The following is a 24,272-nucleotide window of genomic DNA, read 5'->3' as shown; positions in this document are numbered from 1 at the left end:
TGCTTGCCAGCAATCAACATGTCATCCACATACAAAATAAGGATCAGCCAACTACCATCCTTAGCCTTCTTTGTATATAGACAATGATCAAACTCACTACGTTTGTAGCCTTGAGAAAGCATAAACTTGTGGAATTTATGGTACCATGCCCTCGGTGATTGTTTTAAGCCATAAAGACTCTTTAACAACTGGCATACCCAATCTTCCTTGCCTTTCTCAACAAACCCTTCTGGCTGCTGCATGTAAATTTCCACATCTAAATCACCATGCAAGAATGCTGTCTTGACATCCATTTGGTGCAACACCAAATCTAATATGGCAACCAATGCAAGAAAGCATCTCAATGTAGTCATCTTGACCACCGGAGAGAAGACTTCATCAAAGTCAATGCCTGGTTCTTGCTTAAAGCCCTTGGCAACAAGCCTTGCTTTGTACTTTGGCTGACTATCATGAGCGGTGATCTTATACATGTAAACCCATTTACAAGGTAGAGCCTTTTTGCCCCGTTGTAATTTAACTAGCTTCCATGTCTGGTTTTTATGCAGAGCTGTCATCTCTGACTGCATGGCCAATTGCCAATTCCCGGAGTCCTTCATTTGCACTGCTTCCTTGTAACATGAAGGCTCATTGCAATCAGTCAACATGACATAGTTCATAGATGGAACAAACCTATCAGGAGGTCACGTGACACGTCCAGATCTACGCACAATAGGTGGCTCAGGCTCAACCACAACCTGTGGTTCCACTCTATCCTGTCCTTGCTCCTCTTGAGCTCTGACATTTTGTCTTGCACGTGCAGGTCCATCTTCTTGGAAGACAACTCTTCTAATCTCCTCAACCCTCTCTGGTTTAGAATGATATTTGGATTCATTAAAGTGAACATCATTGCTGCGGACAACCTTTCTGGATTTGGGATCCCAAAGTCTGTACCCCATCTCACCAGAATTACCATAGCCTAGAAAGATGCACTTTCTACTCTTTGGCTCAAGTTTGTTCCTAAATTTCTTTGGAACGTGAGTATATGCCTCACAGCCAAAGACTCTGAGATGCTTGTATGAGGGCATTTCGCCTGACCATACCATCTCTGGCACTGAATCCTTCTGCAAAACCTTGCTAGGAGATCTATTTACAAGATGAACAGCTGTTGATACAGCTTCAGCCCAAAACCCATTTGGCAGCTGTGCATTAGACAACATACTTCTGACCTTCTCTTGTATGGTCCTATTCATCCTCTCAGCAACACGATTTTGGGGAGGATTGTAAGGAGCAGTAAGTTCACGTTTTATACCTTTTGACTCACAAAAGTCCTGAAAGGCCTTTGAAACATACTCTCCACCATTGTCAGTGCGTAAGCATGTAAGCTTCTTGCCACTCTGATTCTCCACAAGTGTCACAAACGTTTTGAAAACACTAAACGCTTCATCCTTGTGCTTGAGAAAGTAAACCCATACCTTCCTCGAGTAATCATCTATAAATGTCATAAAGTAAGAAGCTCCCCCTAGAGATAGGTTAGGCATAGGTCCACACAAATCACTATGAACAAGTGCCAACTGTGTATCTCTTCTACTGCTTCTATGCTTATGTGGCTGCTGTGTTTGCTTACCATATAGACAATGTTCACAGAATTCAAAATCATTAAATGAAAATCCAGGAAAATAACCAGAACGAGACAAGATTTCCATTCCCTTCTTGGACATATGTCCTAACCGGCTATGCCACAAAGAAACGTTCGGCTGCTCGGTTACATTGATTACATTTTTAGAGACATTTGATACCTAAATCATGTAAAGTCCTCCAGACTTTACTCCATGTGCTACTATCATAGAACCCTTGGATATCTTCCACATGTTCTGTCCAAAAGTGGTGACGTAGCCAGCATCATCAAGTAAACCTGTGCTGATCAAGCTCTTTGTAATTGCGGGAACATGTCTCACATTCTTGAGCGTGAAAGAAGAGCCATTCTGAAACTTCAATTGAACATCTCCAACACCTAAGATCTCACATGTCTGCCCATTGCCTAGCCGAACATGATCTTTAGTGGTCACATAAGAAGTAAACCACTCCTTGTTTGGAGACACATGAAGTGATGCCCCTGAGTCTATAATCCAGTCACTCAGTGCATTTCCATCAGATGCTGTAAGAAGAGCTGAGTCCATTGTATTCTTCAAGAAGTAGATGTCTCCTGACACTAGACTGTCATCCTCTGCAACAATGTTTGTCACATTTATTTCTTGAATCTTCACTGAGGACTTGTTCTTCTCACCATGGTCTTCAGCTTTCTCTTTGCCTTTTTCTGCTTTCCATTCTCTGCAGTCTCTTTTCATGTGACCCTTCTTGCCACAATGGTAGCATTCTATGTCACTCTTGCCTTTAGCACTGCGGGACTTGCTACGAGACTGATTCCTCTTTCCACCTTTGTACTTTTCTTTGGTCCTTCCCCTGACAACTAAGGCTGTTCCTTTGCCATTGTCCATTGTCTTTCTATTGGTTTCTTCAGTAAGCAGACTTCCTTCTACACCTGCTATGTTCAAACCATCTGGAGGTGCAGAATTACTCAAAGCTGTGCGAAAAGTGTCCCAACTTTCCGGCAATGTGATCAATAGGAACATAGCTCTAACAGGTTCATCAAACTTGACACCTTGAGCTGACAACTGACTATAGATTGTGTTGAATTCATTCAGATGATTGGACATAGGTGTCCCTTCTTTCATCTTCAAGTCAACAAGCTTCTTAAGCCAGTATACCTGTGAAGCTGCACTCTGCTTCTCATAAAGATCACTCAGCTTTAACCATGCTTGATAAGCCGACATCTCGTCTGCTACATTGAAGTAAACGCTTTCTACCAAAGTCAGCATAATGGTAGAAAGTGCCAATTCATCCATTTCGCTCCATTCATCTTCGTCCATATCTTCTGGTTTTATCCCCTTGAGCTTTATAGGTTTTATCTGCTTCTTTTGTACCAACACGTGCCAAATCTACTTCTTTGACAATGGGAAATTGGTTCCATCCATCTTCTTGATATTGTAAAGAGCAGTGTCCTGTGATCCAGCCATAGCTACGCTTCATAGTAGTTTACTTTTCTGGGAAAAATTCGGCAGAGTTTCCCCTGTAAACTGACCTCTGAACCAATATCAACCTGTCAAATGAACCAAGAAAGCTTCAGATTCTGCAAAAATTTTGGCAGAGTCTCCTTTGTAAAATGGCTATGGTGTACTAAAAAACAGACCAAAAAACCACTGTCTCTCTAACACTAGTGGTAAGCTGTGGGTAAACCTGTCCTGCACCTGTCCTGTCTCTGACTGTCGTGTCACTGTCCTGTAAGCATAGATTGCGACAATGCCTCAACGGCAGTAAAGCAAAGATGCAATCCCAACTGTCTAACTCACAGTCAATACATCCTAACTGCCTATCTAAGGGTGCTCGAGGGATCGCTCCAAGACCTGTATCACCGAAAGGATCTCAACATTCGAGAATCCCCCAGCTCAATAAAACCTCACTCGACCCTCAACAAAGGCTGCAGTAAATCTGACAGTACATAGACTTCCCACAAAGTCATACATCCACAAATTTCCCACTGTATGCTGTAACCGCTGCGGCGGTTGTTTGCTGCGTGACTCACAGCCATCAAACCCTCAACAGACATACATCCATCTCTGACAATACATCCCATGTGGAAGTACCTGCAATGTCAGGATGAAATCTGGAATATCAAGCAGCAAACACAAGCTACCTGATGAACTAGTGGATGTCGCCTACAGTCTGTGTGTAGATGCGTCCGTGTCGTATGTGACACGCCTCCAAGAACTGTGAGCCGTCCTTCGATGTGTAGACAACCACAAATCAACACTCTGGGAGTGTCGATATCCTCAGCACCTGCAGTCCTAGGCCGAAAACCCCAAATTTGCAGAGTCGGATCTGCACCCGTTGAGACCACGTAATCGAAAATGGCCTACGTAGACCTTTGTCGAAGCCGAACGGTGGCCAAGATGACCTCAGAATGAATTTCTGACAACACCAAGCCCTTCGGGCTTGCCCACGAGATTTGGGGCCGTGTCTTTGCCTGTCGAATTTCACTCCAATCTGAGTTGGTGACTCTAGCCTCCTATAGTGTTGCCCCGAGCCTCGATCTGAGCTCTGATACCAGTTGAAGGAGTACGAGCGGAAGTGCGACGCGAGAGAGAGAGTGCGAGAAGAAGAGCACGACGATATGGTGAACTCGCTCTACTGTAATGTGTAGAGCATAGTGAGTTCTTATTAGGTTTTTACAAAAGAATATGTGTACATACCTGGCGGCCCGCCCACTTACCTGGGCGACCACATTGGGCTTTATACCCCAACAAATTGAAGTTACATTAGCCTATGAAAAATGTAGCAAATCAAAAGCATGCATTCTTGCCCTTATCTAGTTTGACCGATATGTTCCTTTTGAGCTTCACCATCTGAAGATAGCATGGTAATTGCTTGTCTCTTGCCTTTACGAATGTAGAAGCCAAGGGGAATGTGTATGAGATGGATTCGATGACGCATATTACGTGCAATGTGCTATAGTTCAACAGAATTATCCCTTGCTCCAATTTTTGTTTGAGTTTCCGCATTTCATCGTTGAGCTGCTTGGTCTTCTCATTGGCTTCCTCTCTGACTTGCTGAATGTCCTTAGAATACTTCTCTTGCAATGAAGAATATGCAACAAACCTTCTATTTCATTGAAGAAAGCCAATTACAATCTCTTGCAATAGCCAAATAGGCCATCTCTTTCATCACCTACAAAATGCAATAGCTTAGTGACATTCCAAAATGGTGGGGATGCATCGGTTAGAGGATCTCTTGGATAAATATGACCTCCATAAATCGATTGTTTGGCATCCAATCCCATAGTAGCTGATCTACAACATTGGGATTGGATGTGCTAAGTCACACAATAGCATACTCCTATTCCAAATTGTTGGAATTAGGGTTGTAGAGAAATGCACATAGCTTGGAGAAGACGAAGGAAGCTCAAGGCACACAACTGAGAGTATGTTACTTAGTGTGCAATGGAAAGATAGATAGCCCTAGAGTGATGGGTGTATATACAATGCACGGGGGGAAAAAACCTTCTAAAAGGGGAAAAAATGCCCCGGTGATCCTAGTGTGTTCACACATCACTACCACATGCACATGGTAACAAATCCCTCCTGGAGTGACGCGGTGAACGAGATCTGGCACATGAGTAAAGGGAAGTGCTATGCCCTGAGGACATGATCAGTCCACAAAGGGGAGTAAGACCAAAGATTTGCGAAAAGCTTCGAGCTTCTCACGAGACAATGGCTTTGTGAAAAGACATGCAAGGTTGTCCTGTGTTGGCACATAAGTCAATCTGATATCTCCTGCTGAGAGCCTCTCCCTGACATAGTGCTTATGCACCTCAATGTGCTTTGTGCGAGCATGAAAGACTGGGTTCCTCGCAAATGCCAATGTGCTCTAATTGTCAGTGTAGATAGTGTTGGGAGTGTTTTGTCCCATCCGGCTTGCGTTTCCCCTTGTAAACCCACTTTGTACCAATGGCCTTTTTGCCAGGAGGCAAATCACATAAAGTCCATGTGTCATTTTCTATAAGTGCATCATATTCTGATTGCATGGAAGCCATCCAATTTTCTAAATACTATGCTTCATCAAAAGACAGAGGTTCCTCAACGTCATGTAAGCTAGACACAGCCAAAGCATAACAATCTGATGCATAAGATGCATGGCCAGAGCCTGAACGAGTACAACTAGACAAAGGTGCATCCAATTTACTGTCATGCAATGTATGCACCAACCATTTTGGCATACCTCTAGCCTGCTCATTTTCAACCGTTTCCTCATCAAGTACATCATGTACATCTGCATCAGTAATAGGTTGATCTGTAACATTTTTGGATACCCCCATAGGCTATACATTTGCCTCATTGGAATTTACATTCAAATTTCCACCACTGAAAAGAGACAACAAAGTGTCATAAATGTCCTATGAGCTTACATTATCGTCTCTAGTACACGACAACAAGGGCTGAACATAATCTTCCATAAACACTACATCCCGTGAAACCAAAACACTTTGTTTGCCGATGATACAACCTGTAACCTTTGCTTTCAACACTATAACAAAAAAAAAAACATTTGACAGCCTTATCATCCAATTTTCTGCTCTGTGTTTGTGGCACCAAAGCATGCCAAACAACCAAAAACATTCATGTGCTCAATAGAAGGCTTTCTATCATGCCATGCTTCATATGGAGTAATAGACTGCAAAGCGTTTGTAGGACACCTGTTAAGTACATAAGTTGCACACATGATGGCCTCAAGCCAAAAAGAATGCGGCAAAGCTTGACTTTTGACCATACATCATGCCATTTCCGTAAGTGACCTGTTTTTCCTCTAAGCAACACCATTTTGCTGAGGTGTATAAGGCACTGTACATTGGTGTTTTATCCCACAACTAGCTAGAAATGCATTAAATTCATGATACATATACTCCCCCCCTTGATCGGAACGGAGGGTTCCCATACTACATTTCGATACATTTTTAGCCATAGCCAAAAATTGTTTGAAGCACATAAAGACTTCAGACTTCGCTTTAAGTGGAAATACCTATGCATGCCTAGAGTAATCATCAATGAAAGTCACAAAGTAAAGGTAATTGCCCAAGGACGGAGCTTGCATGGGCCCACAAAAATCACTATGCACAAGCTGCAACTTGCATGTGGCCCTAACTGAACCATCCTTTGGAAACGTTGAATGCTGCATCTTACCCAAAATACAGCCTTCACAAACATGTTTGACAGGTGCTTCAAGAGGCAGCAAAGAAGCAACCTTATCAGATTTTTGCAAATGCAGCAAATTGACAAAATTCAGATGCCCAAAACGTGCATGCCATAGTTTTGCATGTGAAATAGCCCTTGAATCTACAACTGCATTTGCAAAATTTTGTCCACAATTGTCATAAAAAGTGAGCTTATACAGCCCATGGATCAAAAGGCCAGATGCAACAATTTCATCACGAAATGGAGATCATGAACTGTACATCTGTCATCCACAAATTTGACTACAAGTCCAAGTCTAGCAAGTGCAGATACACACAAAAGATTCTTCTTGATCCCAGGTACATAAAGTGCATCAACAAGTGTGAAAGAACTACCATTTGCAGCAGTAAGCACAATCTTTCCAACTCCCTGAACCTGATAAGAGGAATTGTTGGCACAAGTGCCTGAATTCCCATGAGGGATAGACTCGAGAGAAGTGAACAATTCACGATGTGAGGTAATATGCTTTGTAGAACCACTGTCGAAATACCACACATGTGAATCTACAGCAATTGACATGCATGCATCATGGACAACAGGATTGTAAGTGCACTCTGCACTAAAAGCCCATTCGGCATCAACATTATCATCACAGTCTTCTTTCACAAAAGACTCAACAATGGCTGCATTTGTAGTGGAACGAGCATTTGCAGTGGAACCACCCTCTTTCTTCTTAGCCTCTTTGGCCTTCAACTTAGGACACTGCTTGATCAAGTGATCATTAGATTTACAATAATGGCAATGCATTTTCTTTTTGCTCTTATCACCAGAATTTCCAGATGAATTGCTGCCAATAGAAGCATTAGGAACATAAGTTTTGCCACTCACAACAGAACCATAAGAAGTGGCTACATTGCTATTACCACCCTTTCTTTGAGAAGCAATAAAAGCCTGTTAAATTGCACGTTGCATAGTCCTGTTTTTTTTTGGGAAAGTGACTCTTGCAATAGCAATGTGCATAATACATCAAACTTGACAACTTCAAGATTTCCTTGGGTCATAAGTCTCCAAGTACTAGCAAAAGTCTGGTTAGAATCTGGTAAAACATCAAGAACAGTTTGCAAGGGAACTGTTTGAAAGGACTTCACCTGCAAAAATAAGTTGCTCATTGATATCCTTGACACCAGCAAGGAAAGTGTCTATATAATCTTTCTCATGCATAATATTTGATTCCAGGTCTTTACGCGTAACAAAGCAATTTTAGCCTCATTGCGGCTTGCATAAAGACCTGCTAGAATATCCCAAGCCTGCTTTGCACATTTTGTTGAACGAATGTGAGGAGTAATGGTGTGCTTCATAGACAACAAAATCAACGCATGATCCTGTGCATCCTTTACATCCCAGTGAGCTTGTTCTGTCGTAGGCAAAATAACTCTAATAGTAGCAATACTTGCAGCAAGACCCGAAACATCCTCAACATTGCCTACATCCTCAGAACTAGGACGTACATCAATGCCCTGCCTAATATTCCAAACGCCCTTTGACACAAGAACATGTTGCATCATGTAAGCCCACATAGGGTAATTGTCCCCATCCAATCTGTCCTCAACAGCAAACACCTTGAACATTTCTGTGTTGTTGTCAGCCATGGAAAATGCCTGCACTTGATGTGAAAACTACCCAAAATGAGGAGAAACTGAGTGAGACAAAACAGGTGCTATATAGCACAACCCGACAACCCGCATCAGATTGTATGGGACCTGTTATGCAATAATTGGCGTTGACAGAAAATCTGCACAAAATGACGAAATTGCATGTGCAGACCTGGTTGTAGTGGAAATGGAGGTCAAAATGAGCCCGAACAAAAATATCAGCAGACTGAGCTCCACGAGCTCACCCAAAATTTTTGTTGACCTGCAAACGCTTGCCAAAGCTCACAAAAATTGGAGAAAGTGAGCAGGCATGTGCTGGAGCTACTGGCGATAGAGCCCGGGAGGATGCAGCCTGCTGTGATACCAATGTTGGAATTAGGGTTGCAAAGAAACGCACAGAGCTTGGAGAAGATGAAGGAAGCTCAAGGCACACAACTAAGAGTATGTTACTTAGTGTGCAATGGAAAGATAGATAGCCCTAGAGAGATGGGCGTATATACAATGCACGGGGGAAAAAACCTCCTAAAGAGGGAAAAAATGCCTCGGCGATCCTAGTGTGTTCACACACATCACTACCACATGTAATATGGTAACAGAAATTAGCATTTAGATGATACCATTTTGGCCTATTAGTAATATCTTGAAATAGAAGGGGATTATATGACATTTTGCAGTTAGCTTGATCAAGCAAATTAGAGAGAAAAGGTGTAATGGTGACAACTACAAGCAGAGGATATTGGCTATGGAGGGAAGAAACAGAGAGTACTCAACGATATGAGATTTGGATGATGTTGTGGAGGGAAGAAAGGAAGGGAATAGTGGTTAGTCTCCTTTGAATTCAAATGATTTCTCATGAGTGTGTTAGAGAGAGAAATGCTGCTGCACATAGAGGTAATGGAGTATCCCATTGCTCTCAACTGGAGTTGAAGATGGAGAAGCGAGCGAGAGAGAGAGAGAGAGAGAGAGAGAGAGAGAGAGAGAGAGAGAGAGAGAGAGAGAGAGAGAGAGAGAGGGGAGAGAGATAGATAGATAGAGAGAGAGTTGGCTCATATTTTCATTAGGAAGTGAATGGGGTGTAGGAGGGCCTCTTTATTTGACAGTTTAAGAGAATGCTTAAAGCTTAAGCCAAGTTTGACCAAGCCTAAAAGCGAGGACAAAAAGGCCTATGCTGAGATTTAAAAAAAAAAACCATTTTCATATTTTGAATTTGAAAATAGTCTATTGAGTAACCCAAAAGAGAGGTGGGTAAATGAATTTTAAAATGTCCTTTTTCCACCCCTCTTCTCTCTCTAACATATAAAACACACTCTCTCTCACTTAGAACTCATTAAAGGAGGCACTTTTTAGGACCCCCCCTGCCAAAAAAGCAGTTTTTTCACATTCTCTCACTGCATTCATTCTCTAAAATGTGAGCCAACTCTCTCTCTTTCTTTCCCCCCCTTTTCTCTTTTGTCACTTTCCCTCCCAATCATTAAGGAACATTCTTGGCTTCCTCTTTCTGACAAAGTGCAGATCCTCCAAGGTTATAGGTCTACCCTCTCTCCTAATCTCTCTTCCTTTATTGTCTTTCTATCTCCCACTCCCTCTCTCCCTCTCTCTCTCTCTCTCCCCCCCCCCCCCCCCCCCCCCCCCCCCCCCCCCTCATGTTTCTCCCTCTCCAGCTCTAGCTGAGAGCAATGGAAAACTCCATTACCTCTGTGTGCAGCAGCATTTCTCTCTCTCCTCATGATCAACAATTCAAATTCAAAGGAGATTGAGCTGCACTACCCCTCTTTCTTTCCTCCATAACATAATCCTTTTCTTCTATCTCTGAGTACTCTTCACTTCTTTCCTCCATAGCCACCTTTACCCGCTTGTAGCAGTCACCATTACACATTCTCTCTAATATGCTTGATTAGCTAACACAAATGTCATTCAGTCCCCTACTAGTGCAAGACATTACTAAGAATTCAAAACGATATCGATTAGATGTTGATTTAGAGCAGGAGTACGCTACTCTGCGACTTGGCACATCTAATCCCAATGCTGGAGATCAACTATGGAACCTTGGGTGCAAGGCAATCAACTTATGGATTGATGGCCATATTTACCATGGTGGTCCAATGACCAATGCATCACCGCCTTTTTGTAATTTCACTGAGCTACTACATTTTATTGGAGATGGGAGAGAGATTGTTTGGCTATTGCTGGAGATTACATGCAGCTTTTGTCAATGAAACGAAAGCAAGAAAATATCTTTGTGCTGCCTATTCATCATTGCAAGAGAAGTGCGTGAAAGACATTCATCAAGTCAGAGAGGAAGCCAACAAGAAGATGAAGCAGCTAAACGATGAGATGTCAAAGCTTATTAAAAAAGCAGAGCATCAAAAAATGGAGCAAGAGCCCCATCTAGACATTATGTTCAACTACAACACACTGCGTGTAATATGTGCCGGTGAATCGATCATCTCACACACATTCCATTGGGCTACCGCATTCGCAAGCGCAAGAGACATGCGATGTCTATGCTATCTTCAAGCGGTGGAGCTCAAAAGAAACGTATTCGTCAAACTTGGTAGGAATACAAATGCAAGATTTTAATTTCTTATATTTTTACAAATTGCTGTAATATTATTTCAATATGCAAGAACTTGGCTTGGATGATGATGGGAATCGATTCTAATGCTCAAACAATTGGACATATTCTACTGCAGCATATCATCAAACCAAAGGAATTGGTGGAGTTATTGGGTGATCCATCCAATGCTGGCATTGCTAATGTTTTGCACCAAAAGTATTTCAGTGAGCTAAAGAGCATCGTGTCACCTCAGGAGATGATGGAGGTGTGTGACAGTGCAGGAATAAGTTTCAAGACCTATGGAGCTTTGTATAGACTTGTCACTCTAGGTCACATAGCAAAAGGTTTGTTTAGGTTGCTGCCAACACCTTATAGTGTCAACGTTGCGAAAGGTGCACCAATAATGATGTTGCAAGCTTGTTGGGTGGATTTCAATATGTGGAGGATGCCCTGCCATTAGAAGAGAACACACCCTTCCATTACAACGAGTCCAATAATGTCTATGTTGACTTGTTGAAGCTCTAGGAGTCATTGATCAAATTTTATGGGTTGACATAGGAAGTGTGTGATGGCAAAGTTATATTTGTGATAAACCTTGATGAGTGCCAGATTGTCAAAGGTCAACGGCTCGAAAGAATAAGTGTTACGCTTATGAAAAGAGCCTTGGTGGACGTCGATGTTGAGCTAAATGCCAACGAGAATGGAAACACCTGTTTAGGTGTTCAGTCCGAGAAGAATATTTGGTGGCTGGCAGCTTTTCATCTCCCACACGAGACACACGCGTCCCTCAAATGGTATTTTAATCACACCCCAATCGTTGATGTCATTCGGCAACAACAAGAAGGACAACAATTGCAGGTTCACGTCTAGGTACATTCCAAGTGGAGTGAAATTTGGCAAGAGACTTGAAAACTCTCAAGTGTATGTTAGGGTGCAGGCAAGGTGCAATGACCCACTTTCCATGCATTTATTGCTGCCACAATAAAGTCTCAATAGGAACTAGGGCAAGGGTTCAAAGACCAGCAAGTCAAAGGGCGGTAAGGGTAAGGGTGACAAAGTTGCAGTCAACTCTGCAAAAGGTGTGACCACTACACAAACAGTGGGTAAAGCACTACAACAACGGTTTCAAGGTATCCTTAGTTGTAACCAGAGTGTACCCCCTAATCGAGACATGGACGATCCAAATTGGGATCCTATTCTACCGAATTCTCTGATAAATGTGCATGTGTGCACTATGCATGCCCGTCTACAAACTCTTGACAAGTTGCTTATGCTCCATATTAATTATGCTTGGAATATGGAGTCTGCAGAAAGAAGGGAAGCGTGTATTAGAGAACTCGAATCTATTCTATCAAGTGTTGGCCTACATGGGGTGTAGTAGAGTTATCAAAGGACAAGAAGGCATCTAGAAGTACACAAGATCGTCATAATAAAATATGTATGGGTGGTAGTAAAGCTAGGCATATGCTTTCAGACTATTCTAACTCCCGAAGTCCCAATGATTTCAATTGTGGAAAAAGGTGTGTGACATTACCACCTACCGAGGTAATGAAGCAACCCTAGAATTAAGCGTGCTTATGTGTGACAGTTTGTAGATGATATTTTTTGTTTGCTTGAAAAGGCAAAGATAACCTCCGCTGAGATATCCATCTTAAAGTTTGTAATCAATAAATTCAGAGCGCAAATGGTGGATGCCTGGGGAGAGATGCGCATAACACATTACATGGTGGGTTGAACACTTTGTCTTTGCAGTTAAAAAACATCAGTGTTTGAACTAAAGTTTTATTGTTTTTGCAGCACATTCTTTTTGCTCATAGCTCATTTTTTCTTGGCACATTCGGTTCATTGGACATCTGGAGTAGCCAAGGAATGGAGCACTTACACTATCAAGCAAAAGTGGTGTATTTTAAAAATATAAGGCATGGAGGTGGGAGGAAAAAGAGCAATGCCCTACATGAAATGTTCAATTGGTTCTATAGAGTTTTAGCGGGGAGAGAAAGGAAGAAGACTAGAGTGCAAAGAAGTTTGAAATGCAGAATAGAGAAAGTGGTTAGCGTGAGGCGATCACAATCATATCATGCTTCTAGTGCAAAAGATTGATTCTGATGATGGTTGGAGACAATGCAACGAAATGGTAGGCGTTCGGTGGAAAACCAATAAATTTCTGACACTAACCACTTCTATAGTAAACATACATTGTAATGCCACATGATTTCTTGATGCCCCAATCAGTGGTTCCATGAATCAAATTTTGGATTTTTTAAATTTTTTTTAGTAATATTATTGAGTTTTTAAGTTTAAAAATAATAATTAAGTATTATAAAAGTCAAAACTCACAACTTGAAGTCATTTCTTGTTTGTACATTCTAGAAGATCCTTCAAGCACAAACGCGGATGCCCTCATATCTTGCACCACATGGATGATTCACACGAGCAGACTGGCACTACGCACAACAATACCATCATAGCCACTCACATCATAGAAAATACATAGCCAGAATCCCATGCAAAATCTACGGTTTCAAATCCACATCCCCAACCACAAGTGGATAACCCAGCACCCCAACCCACTCCATACACACAAGAGCATCCCTAACTATCGAATCTAGATGATTCAACTACCATGCGACATATTTTTGGAGATTTCGGAGATTTAAACCATGCCAATTGCACACCTCTGCCAGATCCCCCACCAATTTCAACTCTACACAGAGCCATGCAAGAAACAAGAGCAACAGAAGAAGAATATCGAGGTCCGCTTCAAAATCTGGCGTCCTCGTATGCTATTGCAACAACTGGTGCTCATGCCACTGCGAAAACCACACCGTGAAAGTTTCCATCGCGTGTCAAACAAAGAGTAATCAAGGTAATACCAGGCGACCCGATTTCTAAAGCAAGAGAGGCAACTGAGAAGGAATCACAGAGAGTACAAGAAGAGAGAGAGAGTAAGAGGAATGATAGAGAGCCGAGGCCGAAAGAGCTCATTTAGCAAACTTACAAGCACGAATAGAGGAAGAGAGAAATCCGGCAGAGGATAGAGCTCAAGTCACCCAACAAGCAAAGGCTGGGAGCTCAAGGCCTTCAAAAATACCTCAAAGAGCCAAGCAATGTGCAAAGAGAAAAAAGGACAAGGTGACACCTGAAGACCAACAAGCCCAAGAGGAGAGGAGGAAAAAGTATAAAGATGATCCTCCTCAATGGGCCAAGTAGGTGGCTCCTCCACCACCACCAACAACACAGAAAAAGCAGACATGGAAGTGAGACACACTTGCTCTCCATGAGATCAAAAAATATCAAAAGAGCACTAAGCCAATCATACCCAAAGTGGCCTTCTCTCAGGTGGTGAGAGAGATGATGGACAAATATAGCAATTCTGTTACACATATACAACACGCAGCTTTATTGGCCCTACATGATGTCGTCGAAGACATTTTGGTGCAGCTTTTTCAGGATGGCATCTCCTGTATGGTGCATGCTAAGCATGTTACATTGAAAAATATGGATTTAGCTTTAGCAATCAATTTACAAAATGAAGGATGCCTTCATTAGAAATATTTTATCCCATGTACTCTTTCTTGATGAGACTTGTAATCTTTTCCTATAATGTCAAATGTCAAATTTCTACCATTCGGTGCAATTGTCCAATTGTATTTTGTACAGTGTTATTTATAAGTATTTGAATTGTTGGTATGTTAAATTTAACCTGACCACCATGGCACACGACTCGTCCGGTGGTGTCGACATGCATAGAACCTCGAACATGCAGCCACCGGGTGATCGTGGCGCACATGGGCCTTTTTTGGCCCATCCGACCCTGCCGGGCGTTGCCGTGGTCATTTGTGGTCCGGTTGACCCCGTACGTCTCCCTCATTGTCCCATTTTGCAAAAGAATCACCGAGACGTGTCCCCCGGCCGTCCGACAGCTGCATGTTCGAGGTTCTGTGTATGTATTGCGGAAATGAAATTTATTGGACAATATGAATTAGAAAAAAAAAAAATTGAATGTTCACAAAAATCGTTGACAAAAAAAATTATTATGTATTGATTTGGATATTACATCATGTGGTCAATTATTTTTTTTGCAAATTACATCTATGAGGTATGGGGCGAATGACTGACTTGATGCCAAGGGATTTTAGAATTTCCTCTGTGTTTGTCAACCCTTGACCTAGGCTCAAGGCGTAGTGGGAGAGGACCAAGCTTGGGTACTTTCTTGTAAAGGCATACAATGCTGCCTCTTGGTCCACCAATATACATTTGTGAGCATTCAGGGTGAGAGAATCTTCAGCGAGCATGTCACTTAATCATTTTCACTTTAGCAGCTCCCCAGAACCATTCTCGGAGAACTCTGTGTGAGCAACTCTAAGAATCAATGGCCCCAAGTGGATCAGGTAGTGGCAAAGCGAGCTATCCCTACCCATGGACACGTTGCACGAACCTCCAGTACGCATCGTGAACTTATCAACATGGTATACCCTTTGCATTTTAATTGACTTTAACACTTATAGTAAGGAATAATAGACAATCGACTAGGTTAAGATTTGTTTACCTCAACCTTCCCTTCAAGATTTTTCTTTGTAAGATCGATGCTAGATCGATCATCTCTACCAATTGCGATTAGTGGTTTGTGTGGATGAAATGCGCTTTCTGGTACGCTTTCGTAAAAAGAGGCACATGATTTGATATCCACAAGTGTACTTGCTACTGTTTGCACCAACTTCTGTTCATTTTCATTGGGGAGGAAAGAGAGGCTTGCTGGGAGATATTGGTCTTCAAAGTCAATTTGAAAATTGACTTTCTCTTCCTTTCCACTGGGATCCTTCATGCCCGCATAGATAGCAAGCAATGTGAGTCACTCATCTTTTGTGAGTCCTAATGTTTTGGCAATGTCATCAAGGAACAAAAAGTGACGATCATCCACCACCACCGTATGCAAAGTGAGAATTTGGAGGTCTGGACCTCTTCCAGCACCTCATCTTCCTCTATCATTCGATCTTCTTCTTTAGTGGAGAGGATGAGTGCCATAGATGCTTCAGTCTGCTCATGAATATCTTCGATAACTTCATTTGATTCCTTCACAATGGTCACAGGTGGTCTTTTTGATTGACCTTTTTCTTTGATTTTCCCTTATCCATGTCCTCAAGCACAAGTAAGACCAGAACCATGTCCCAAGAAATAAATTGAGTGCCTATGCACCCCATGCCCAAATCTATGACATCATCATCCTCTGTCCTGTAGTCCCACTCTAGGAGGCCTTTAATAAACCTCAACAAGCGAAACCAAAAGTTTTTGTCTGTCGCATAGAGATGCTTCAGGAAATCCACTGGCAACCACTCTGTGTCAGATCCCTCAAAGATTATGGCATATTTTTCCATGTGCTACGCCATGTAGTCAAGAAAGATTTCAAATGCCTCTGCATATAGGTGGCAGTGGCCTGCATGTCAATTGTCCCCTCGAACACATTGAGTAGTTCATGTGCTTGATCTGCAAGTCCTACCTTTTCTAATTGTGTGAGAAGTGCATCAATAGATGTTGCCATGGGTTCGCTCACGAAGAAGATGCGAAAAGAGCTTAGAGCTAGAGTTTTGTGAATGTGAGAAATGAAGTTTAAAACCTAGAAAGTCACTTTTATACCCAAAGTCACTTTTTAAAAATCACTTAAAATTAACGTCAAAAATAACTTAAGATCTTAATTTTAAACAAAATTACGCGACAAAACATTGAAAGACACCAACAATGAAAACATTTGTGCTCCACATCAAAGAAATTGTACATTTCAAGCGAAAACTTGAACAAGTTGAGAATAAACAAGTATGCGTCGAAACGAGAGTTCAAAACATCGTATGTATTACTGGGAGCAAAATCCCTGTCAGTTACAAGCTTTTACAAAAAATACATCGTGAAAACCGAACGTTCTCACACAAAAAGATCTTCTCTTTTCTGGAGCGAACAACCTTTTCATTGATTACAAAGAGATATTGTTTGGACAAGGTATATTTGAGATTAAAATACTAACAAAGGTGACTGAGGTGCCAGTCATTGTTCACTATAATGTGGTGCACTGCATTGTCGTGGAGGCATATTTGCAGGTCAATTGATTCTCTAGTAGAAACCTCAGAGTCTAGTGCCTCCCATTCTCCCATCATCAGCTTCCATCTTCTATAGGGAAAGACCATCGACAAGCTTTGCTTCACAATATGGTATTTGAATACCACCTTGTCAGCAACTATAGAGCACTTGATTCTATCTCCCTTGTGGTTGACCACCTTAGTTTCCCATCCAACTGTTGCAAGAAATGTGTTGATCGCACTTCCCCCTTTGCAATTCCACATTGTTGGTGTCCTTTGAACACTCTGAAGTCGAAATATAAACAAAACACATGAAGAGACATAAACCATGTTACCGTGGCTTTGTGGGAACCATAGGTGCACTTCATTGCTGCTTGCACATCCACCTCGATTTTCCTTTTGGTTGCTGCAATCAAGGCACTGTCTGGCTTAGGCCATTCCAAACTCTCCAAGGTTGGCAAGTGAACCGAAGAAAGATTACCATATCCATTTCGCCTAGGTGTGACATAAGTATGATTATAGAAAAAAAAATGTCACATAGGCAAGCTCAGAGGATGGACATCTAGCATAGAGAAACTTTCCAAGCTCAGAGTGGATGGCCTCAAAAGTTCCTGTGAAGGACTCTATTGGCTCCTACTCTACAAAATTGGATGGAAAAACATCCTCAAACATGAACAAGCAATGGAAATTTTACACTCATCAAAAGCAACACACAAGGAAAACATACTAAATAGACGATCGAAACGCTTGAAAGAGGAGTAAAATTACAATTTACAGGAAACCTTGATGGAGATACTGCTATCTTCAATTGTGAAGCAGCATACACATGCTGCAGCTTCGCAAGCCTCTTGACGTCTTGTGTTTGCTTGAGCTCCATGATTCTTCCTGGTGTGCTCAAGAAGCCATGTGTCTCCTTGAGACCTTGTGTGCACCTCTTGAGATGGGATGCATTGTCACCCACATCATTTATTTTAGCTCCATTTTCACCCAATATCCATTGTCGTCTTGTACACGCTATATGAAATGGAGTCAATGACACTCCTAGGTTGTCGAGTACTGTGGCACAACCTACATACAAACACTTATGATTAGACATTGCACATCCATGTTCTCAGTTGTATAAAGAGCAAGATTCTTGATGATACACAAAGGTGAAGGATGCCACTTACTGCTATACTGCTTCACGTGCTTGTTGGCTTAATGGGGAAGATAATGTTGCAAAGTTTGAGAGGGAAGTAGATCCTCTCTAGAAAGATTAATAAAGAAGGAGCAGGAAACTTATGGAGAAAAGAACGATGGATGATCTAGCAAAAGGATATGATACAGATCTTTAGCTTTAGCTAGAGGTGTTTAGTGAGGCCCATGGAGACGTGGAGAACTTCAACTTGAGGAGAATGCATCCCTCAAGAATGTAGTAAGCTTGAGGAGGGAAAGGAGGTTCAAACTTCTGCTGCAGAGCTTTTGGGAGGGAAAATTGAAAGGAAGGAAAGAGAAGCAACTTGCAAGGTGAAGTGAAGAGAAGTGAGAGATCGTACAGTAGAGAGAGAGAGAGAGAGGGAGGGAATGATCTGCACGTTTTTGGAGGGATCCCCTTTTAGGAGGAGGGGGGGGGGGGGGGGGGGCGGGGGGGAGAAACTGGTAGAGAGAGGAAGGATTGGTTTTTACTCAACTATTTAGAGGAAATTTTAGTTTTTTTTTGAATTTAAAAGAGATTTTTTCTTTATATTTTATAAAAGAGTACAAGTTTGACCACTTACTTTTAAGCCCTGCCATACCCACCATTTCAGTCCACATGGCATCCATCCATTTTTCCCTTCCATAATCTCCTTTTCAATCCCATGGAAAATAAAGAGGCCCCCTTAGACCCCATTCCATTCCTAATGTAGAGGAGAATGCAATGAGGAGATGTGAAAAATCTACTTTTTTGGCAGGGGGAGGGCTGAAAAGTGCTTCCTTTAATGTCATAAAAGTGAGAGAGAACGGTTTCAATGTAAGAGAGAGAGAACATGGGTGGGACATTTAAAATTTAAAAATATATATTATACAATTCAGCTACCCACCTCTCTTTTTGGTAAAAATAGTCCATTTTCAAAAACAAAATATAGAAATGGAATATTTAAAAATCCTATGGCATAGGTCTTTTGCCACTCTTTTAGGCTCGGTCAAACTTGGCTTAAGCCTTAAGAATTTCTTTGAATTACCAAATAAAGAGGCCCTCCTATATCCCATTCACTTCCTAATCGTAGACGTTGTTCACACACATATGAAGGGGATTGGGGAGCACCACAGATGGAGAGTGAGAGAGAGAGAAGGAGAGACACATACGATGTGGGTGGGGAGACTCAAAGAGTGAGCAGCCCCCTATACACTTATGCTATGTATAAGGTATACAAGTCAGTGGGTGCCCAGACTCTGGGCGGCCGGGCAAGGCACAGACGCCTATAACCCAACAACCTCCCACTTAAAGGCGACTGTGCCTTTAAGCAAGGGAACCTAGTCTAAAGACTACAAAAGGTGAGAGAAAACCGCTCTCAACCGATGCCCACTGGCTGGCTGTGATCGTGTGCATTCGGCTGTCCTGCTCCCGTGTAAGTCTATACACCACTAGACGTACCGCACATGTACTGCAAGTATGTACGCAATACCTGCATATCTCCCTCGTGCACTATGCCATCATCAGTCAACAGACGACTGACAATCCCAAATGCAAATGCTCCCACTGCAGCTGTGATATCTGGTCTCAAGATCAGCATCTCATACATGAGACCACCGAATGCCGATGCAATGCTAGCGGGCCCTGCTAGCTCTACGGAGCATGCATCAACATATATATCCCTGGCAATAGGCATCTCTGACTGACAAGGCGCGTCAGCCACATGCATCTCCTGACTATCCTCAAAAGACGCATCAACCTGTCGTGCAACCTCAGAGCAAACCAGCTGCTCTAGGTGTCTGCTGGAAGACATATCCTGCACAACTATATCCCCATGCTCACTGTCGAGCATAGAAAGGAATGACTGCATAATCGCTGACATCTCAGTCTCCTCTGCAATCATCCACTGCAAACATGACCACTCAATATGCTGTGACTCACTAGAGCTCTCATGCTCTAACTCCGTATGCATAGACTCTTGCACAACATCCTCCTATCGTGACTCACTAGAGCAAGACCGCTCTACCTGTCTATCCTGCATAGAAGTATCTCGCACAACTGACTCTCTGCTTTGCTCAGTCACTAGCAAAGCATGCATATCTGACTCTGTCACCTCTCTGTGTGACTGCTCAAGTCGTGCCCCAACTGTGTGCACAACGAGCTCACTACTCTGCACTCCATGCAAAGCATCCTACAACCCACAAGCAAAAGAGACTCGCCTGCTCTCTCGCTGTCTACCTGGCTGCATGATCACAGAGACAACACCGTCTCTCGCGTGATCCACATGCAATGGGTAACCTGTAACACTCCTGGCACCTCTCGCAATCACTAGCGAACCCAAATGCATCACAAAATCTCGCTCTCGTAGCGAAATCTGACATCCACTATCCTGTAACTGTCTCACTGAGATCAAATCCCGTCTCAGATCTGGCACATAACGCACATGATGCAGGGTAAATCCCATACCACTGGGCAAGGACAAACATACGTCTCCTGCACCCTCAATGTCATACAAAAAACCATCAGCCATGTGCACACAACCAAGTCTCCCACTAGAAAACGTGCTAAACCACTCACGATGCGACGTGACATGGAAAGTAGCATCTGAATCTAGTAACCAATGTGAAGACAATGTGCAATCCGATATGCAATCCGTAGACATAAGATCGTCTGAAGACAAGCTAGATGTAAATGTGACATCGCCGTCACAAGCATACTCAGTAACCACCGTACTGATCTCACTAGCATCTGTCATGCCCAAATCTGCACACGCATCTGTCGCCTTCGTTGTCTCAAACGCCTGAAACATCGACGCCTAATGTGCCCTCTATGTCCACAATGCCAACATGTCAAGTCTCTATGCCGTGGAGACTTGCGTGTGGAACCAATCTCTCCCATGGATATAGAAGTGGGACTAGACTCCCCTGTAGACATGGATATCGCGTACATAGCATGTAAACTCTGCCATAAAGCATGAGTTGTAGTCTCCCTCGAGACCTGCCAGTAAATAGACTCAACCAGATGCAAACAAATCGTAGACATGGCTAACTCATCAAGATCCTGCCAATCATCATCACGCATAGAATTGGGCTTCGCCGATAAACCACGCAAGGGTTTATCCTGCCCCAAATCCGCCAATGCAACAAGCATATGCTCCTTCCAAGCAACAAAATCTGCACCATCAAACTGTGTCAGACCATAACGCTGGAAGTCAAATGAAAAATCAGCCATAATGCTCGCAAAAGAGCAACCAACAATGAGTAGCAAATGTCAACCAAATCAGCCCTAAACTGGCTCGTATCGCATCAACAAAAGTCTGCAAATATGGCTCAAAACCTGATGCAAAATTGCACCAATAACCGTGCAAAACCTTGCACAAAATCACAAGTCAATATGACTCGAATCCGGCTACCTAGCTCGTAGCCACACAAGCATACATCACAATATTCACTCCTATGAGTGTGCCAAGATAATTGTATGCTTGTCAAACTCGTGAGCTAATCACCAAGCCCACACCGTGCGGTAATCAATGCATACACACGCACAAATCTCCCACATGAAGAGAACACCGCACGCAAATGCTGAGTGCAACCCGCAATCTCTACCTAGATCGCATAAATGATACGCATAAAACTCTTGGGAAAATTTCACCAGATTTTCGTCAGTAAAACGGCCACAAAACCAGTAACCAAACTGACTGCACGCTCAAAACCATGAGCAACCAAAGCACATCAAACCGCACTCCAAATGCATGCACCAATCTCCACACTTTGCATACATCATTGCAAACACCTGCAAATCTAGTACACAAATATCTGCTCTACCTGTGACTGCCAAAAAACATGCTCGAGGCATACATTGCCGAGCTCAAAATGCAATCACATTAGTCTCCCTGAGCATCAAACCACATAAGGCATACATCGTATCCTCCCACCTGTGAGGAAACTTGCAGCAAATATCACTCTCACATCTGAGAGCAAACCATGTGTGGAATCTTCGACACACAATAAACAACTGCTGCTTCAGAAAATTCAACGTTCAGAATTTTAAAATTTTGATATGACGAACGCGTCCGGAGCATGCCAAAACCCCAAGGTAGACTCCTGAATCACATGTATCCGAGTCCGGGTGTGAAAGCTATGCCAAAAACCTCCGTTTCGACCCAAAAACGCAACATAAACTGCCAAAAGAGGGCTGAAAAATGTAGCTCCTCAAACGTAGCTCGAATGAAGTTTTTGATGGCTCGAATGGCTTCGAAAGGGGGGTAAATCGCCAGGACGCCTGGTGGAAACGCTCTCGGAAAGCTGAATTTGCCGATGCTCTGATACCAATTGAAGGGGATCAGGGAGCACCACAGACGGAGAGTGAGAGAGAGAGAAGGAGAGACACATACGATGTGGGTGGGGAGACTCAAAGAGTGAACAGCCCCCTATACACTTATGCTATGTATAAGGTATACAAGTCAGTGGGCGCCCAGACTCTGGGTGGCCGGGCAAGGCACAGACGCCTATACCCCAACAACATATACAGAAACTAAAGAGGAGATGGTTCACATGTGTTGGATACAACAAGACCCATACTCCAACAATCCTCCCCTTGTGGGTATTGGTTTGCAGTTACACAATCACAATTCTACCCTCACACACATATGGGTGTAGGCACACAATGACAAGCCTCCATTTGAACACAAGTGGATGGAGGAAAACACACACACACACAAACACACACACACACACACACACACACACACACACACACACACACACACACACACACACACACACAATCCTCCCTACACACAAAGAGTGCAATGTGGACATGAATCACAGGATATCATTATCATAGGTTAAGCCGACCATATTGTTTCATCATTGTTGGAGTCTTCAACAGTAGCAAGGTTGATAGTGGTTCTTGTTGCTAGCAGAGTTGTCATCTCTGAGTCCATAAAACTTTGTGGCATGGTTGTTCTTGCCACGAATGTGGCAAAGGTTGACTTCATAGAAATCCTTTGAAAGATGGTTTGTTCTATCACAACTTGTGCACTTTAGGTTTCTTTTATTGTTGCGGTTGTTGGAGCAGTTTGATGAGACAACAAAAGCGCCATTTGTTTGTGGTTGATGACCATTAAGCTTCTTTTTGTGCTCTTGAAGAGAGTTTTTTACATTTTCAAATTTCGGAACTGGGTCTTTCTCTTTAAGCACTGTGATGATTTGCCCAAAATCTGCATCAGACATAACGTTGAGAAGCACAAAAATTGATCTTCATTGTCTACTAGACATTTGATGTATGTCCGTGTAGATACTTTTAAGCCTGTTTGACAGGAGAAGAGACATCTTCTCCGAGTTCCATAAGCAATCCGTAGATTTGCATCTTTAATGCAATTTTGGAATGCTAGGCAATAACGCCAAAAGTGTGTGAACTTTGACTTGGAGATTCTCCGTGTTATTGTCTATTGTGCATGGGAATCACCCTCTCAAATGAGAATTTGGCTTCTTTGTTAAAAAAAAAAGACTTGACTATAGAGCACTTGAAGCAATTGTATAGAGGCAGTCTTGTTCCCATTGCCCACAAGTAGGTCCTCCCAATTTTAGTTTTGGGTTGTATTAAAGGGTATTTCAAGGAGATTCTCTTGTGGCTTTGAGGGGGAAAATAAATCTTGAAGGAAAAACTTGCTGGCCGCCCACTTAGTATAGTGTACAAAGCTTTAAAATAGAGCTCATATGAAGAGACGAGTGAGTATGTGAAGACAAGTGAGGAAAGAATGAAGAAGAGCAGCCACCATCTGTTGCTAAGTTGATGTCTTTATGCTAAGTTGATGTCTTTGTGCAATTTCAATGCTTTCAGATCTAGAGCGTGTCTTTGGATTTTCGGTGGTTAAGGGGCTGAAATTGAGACACTAATAGAGCTCTAATTGCAATGAAATAGTAGAAAATTGGTACTCTATGCAAGTTATACAAGATTGCTAAGCTACTAGTTCTGATACTAGTTGAAGACCCGTGTATGGAGGCTCAAAGAGGGAAGACTCCATGGCTTGAGCTTGCACACACAAGAGAGAGGAGAGAGAATATGTACACAACTTTA

This window comes from Adiantum capillus-veneris, chromosome 7 (assembly GCF_014529385.1).
Source record: "Adiantum capillus-veneris isolate H3 chromosome 7, ASM1452938v2, whole genome shotgun sequence".
Classification (NCBI taxonomy): domain Eukaryota; kingdom Viridiplantae; phylum Streptophyta; class Polypodiopsida; order Polypodiales; family Pteridaceae; genus Adiantum; species Adiantum capillus-veneris.
Note: the sequence above shows the minus strand (reverse complement) of the source record.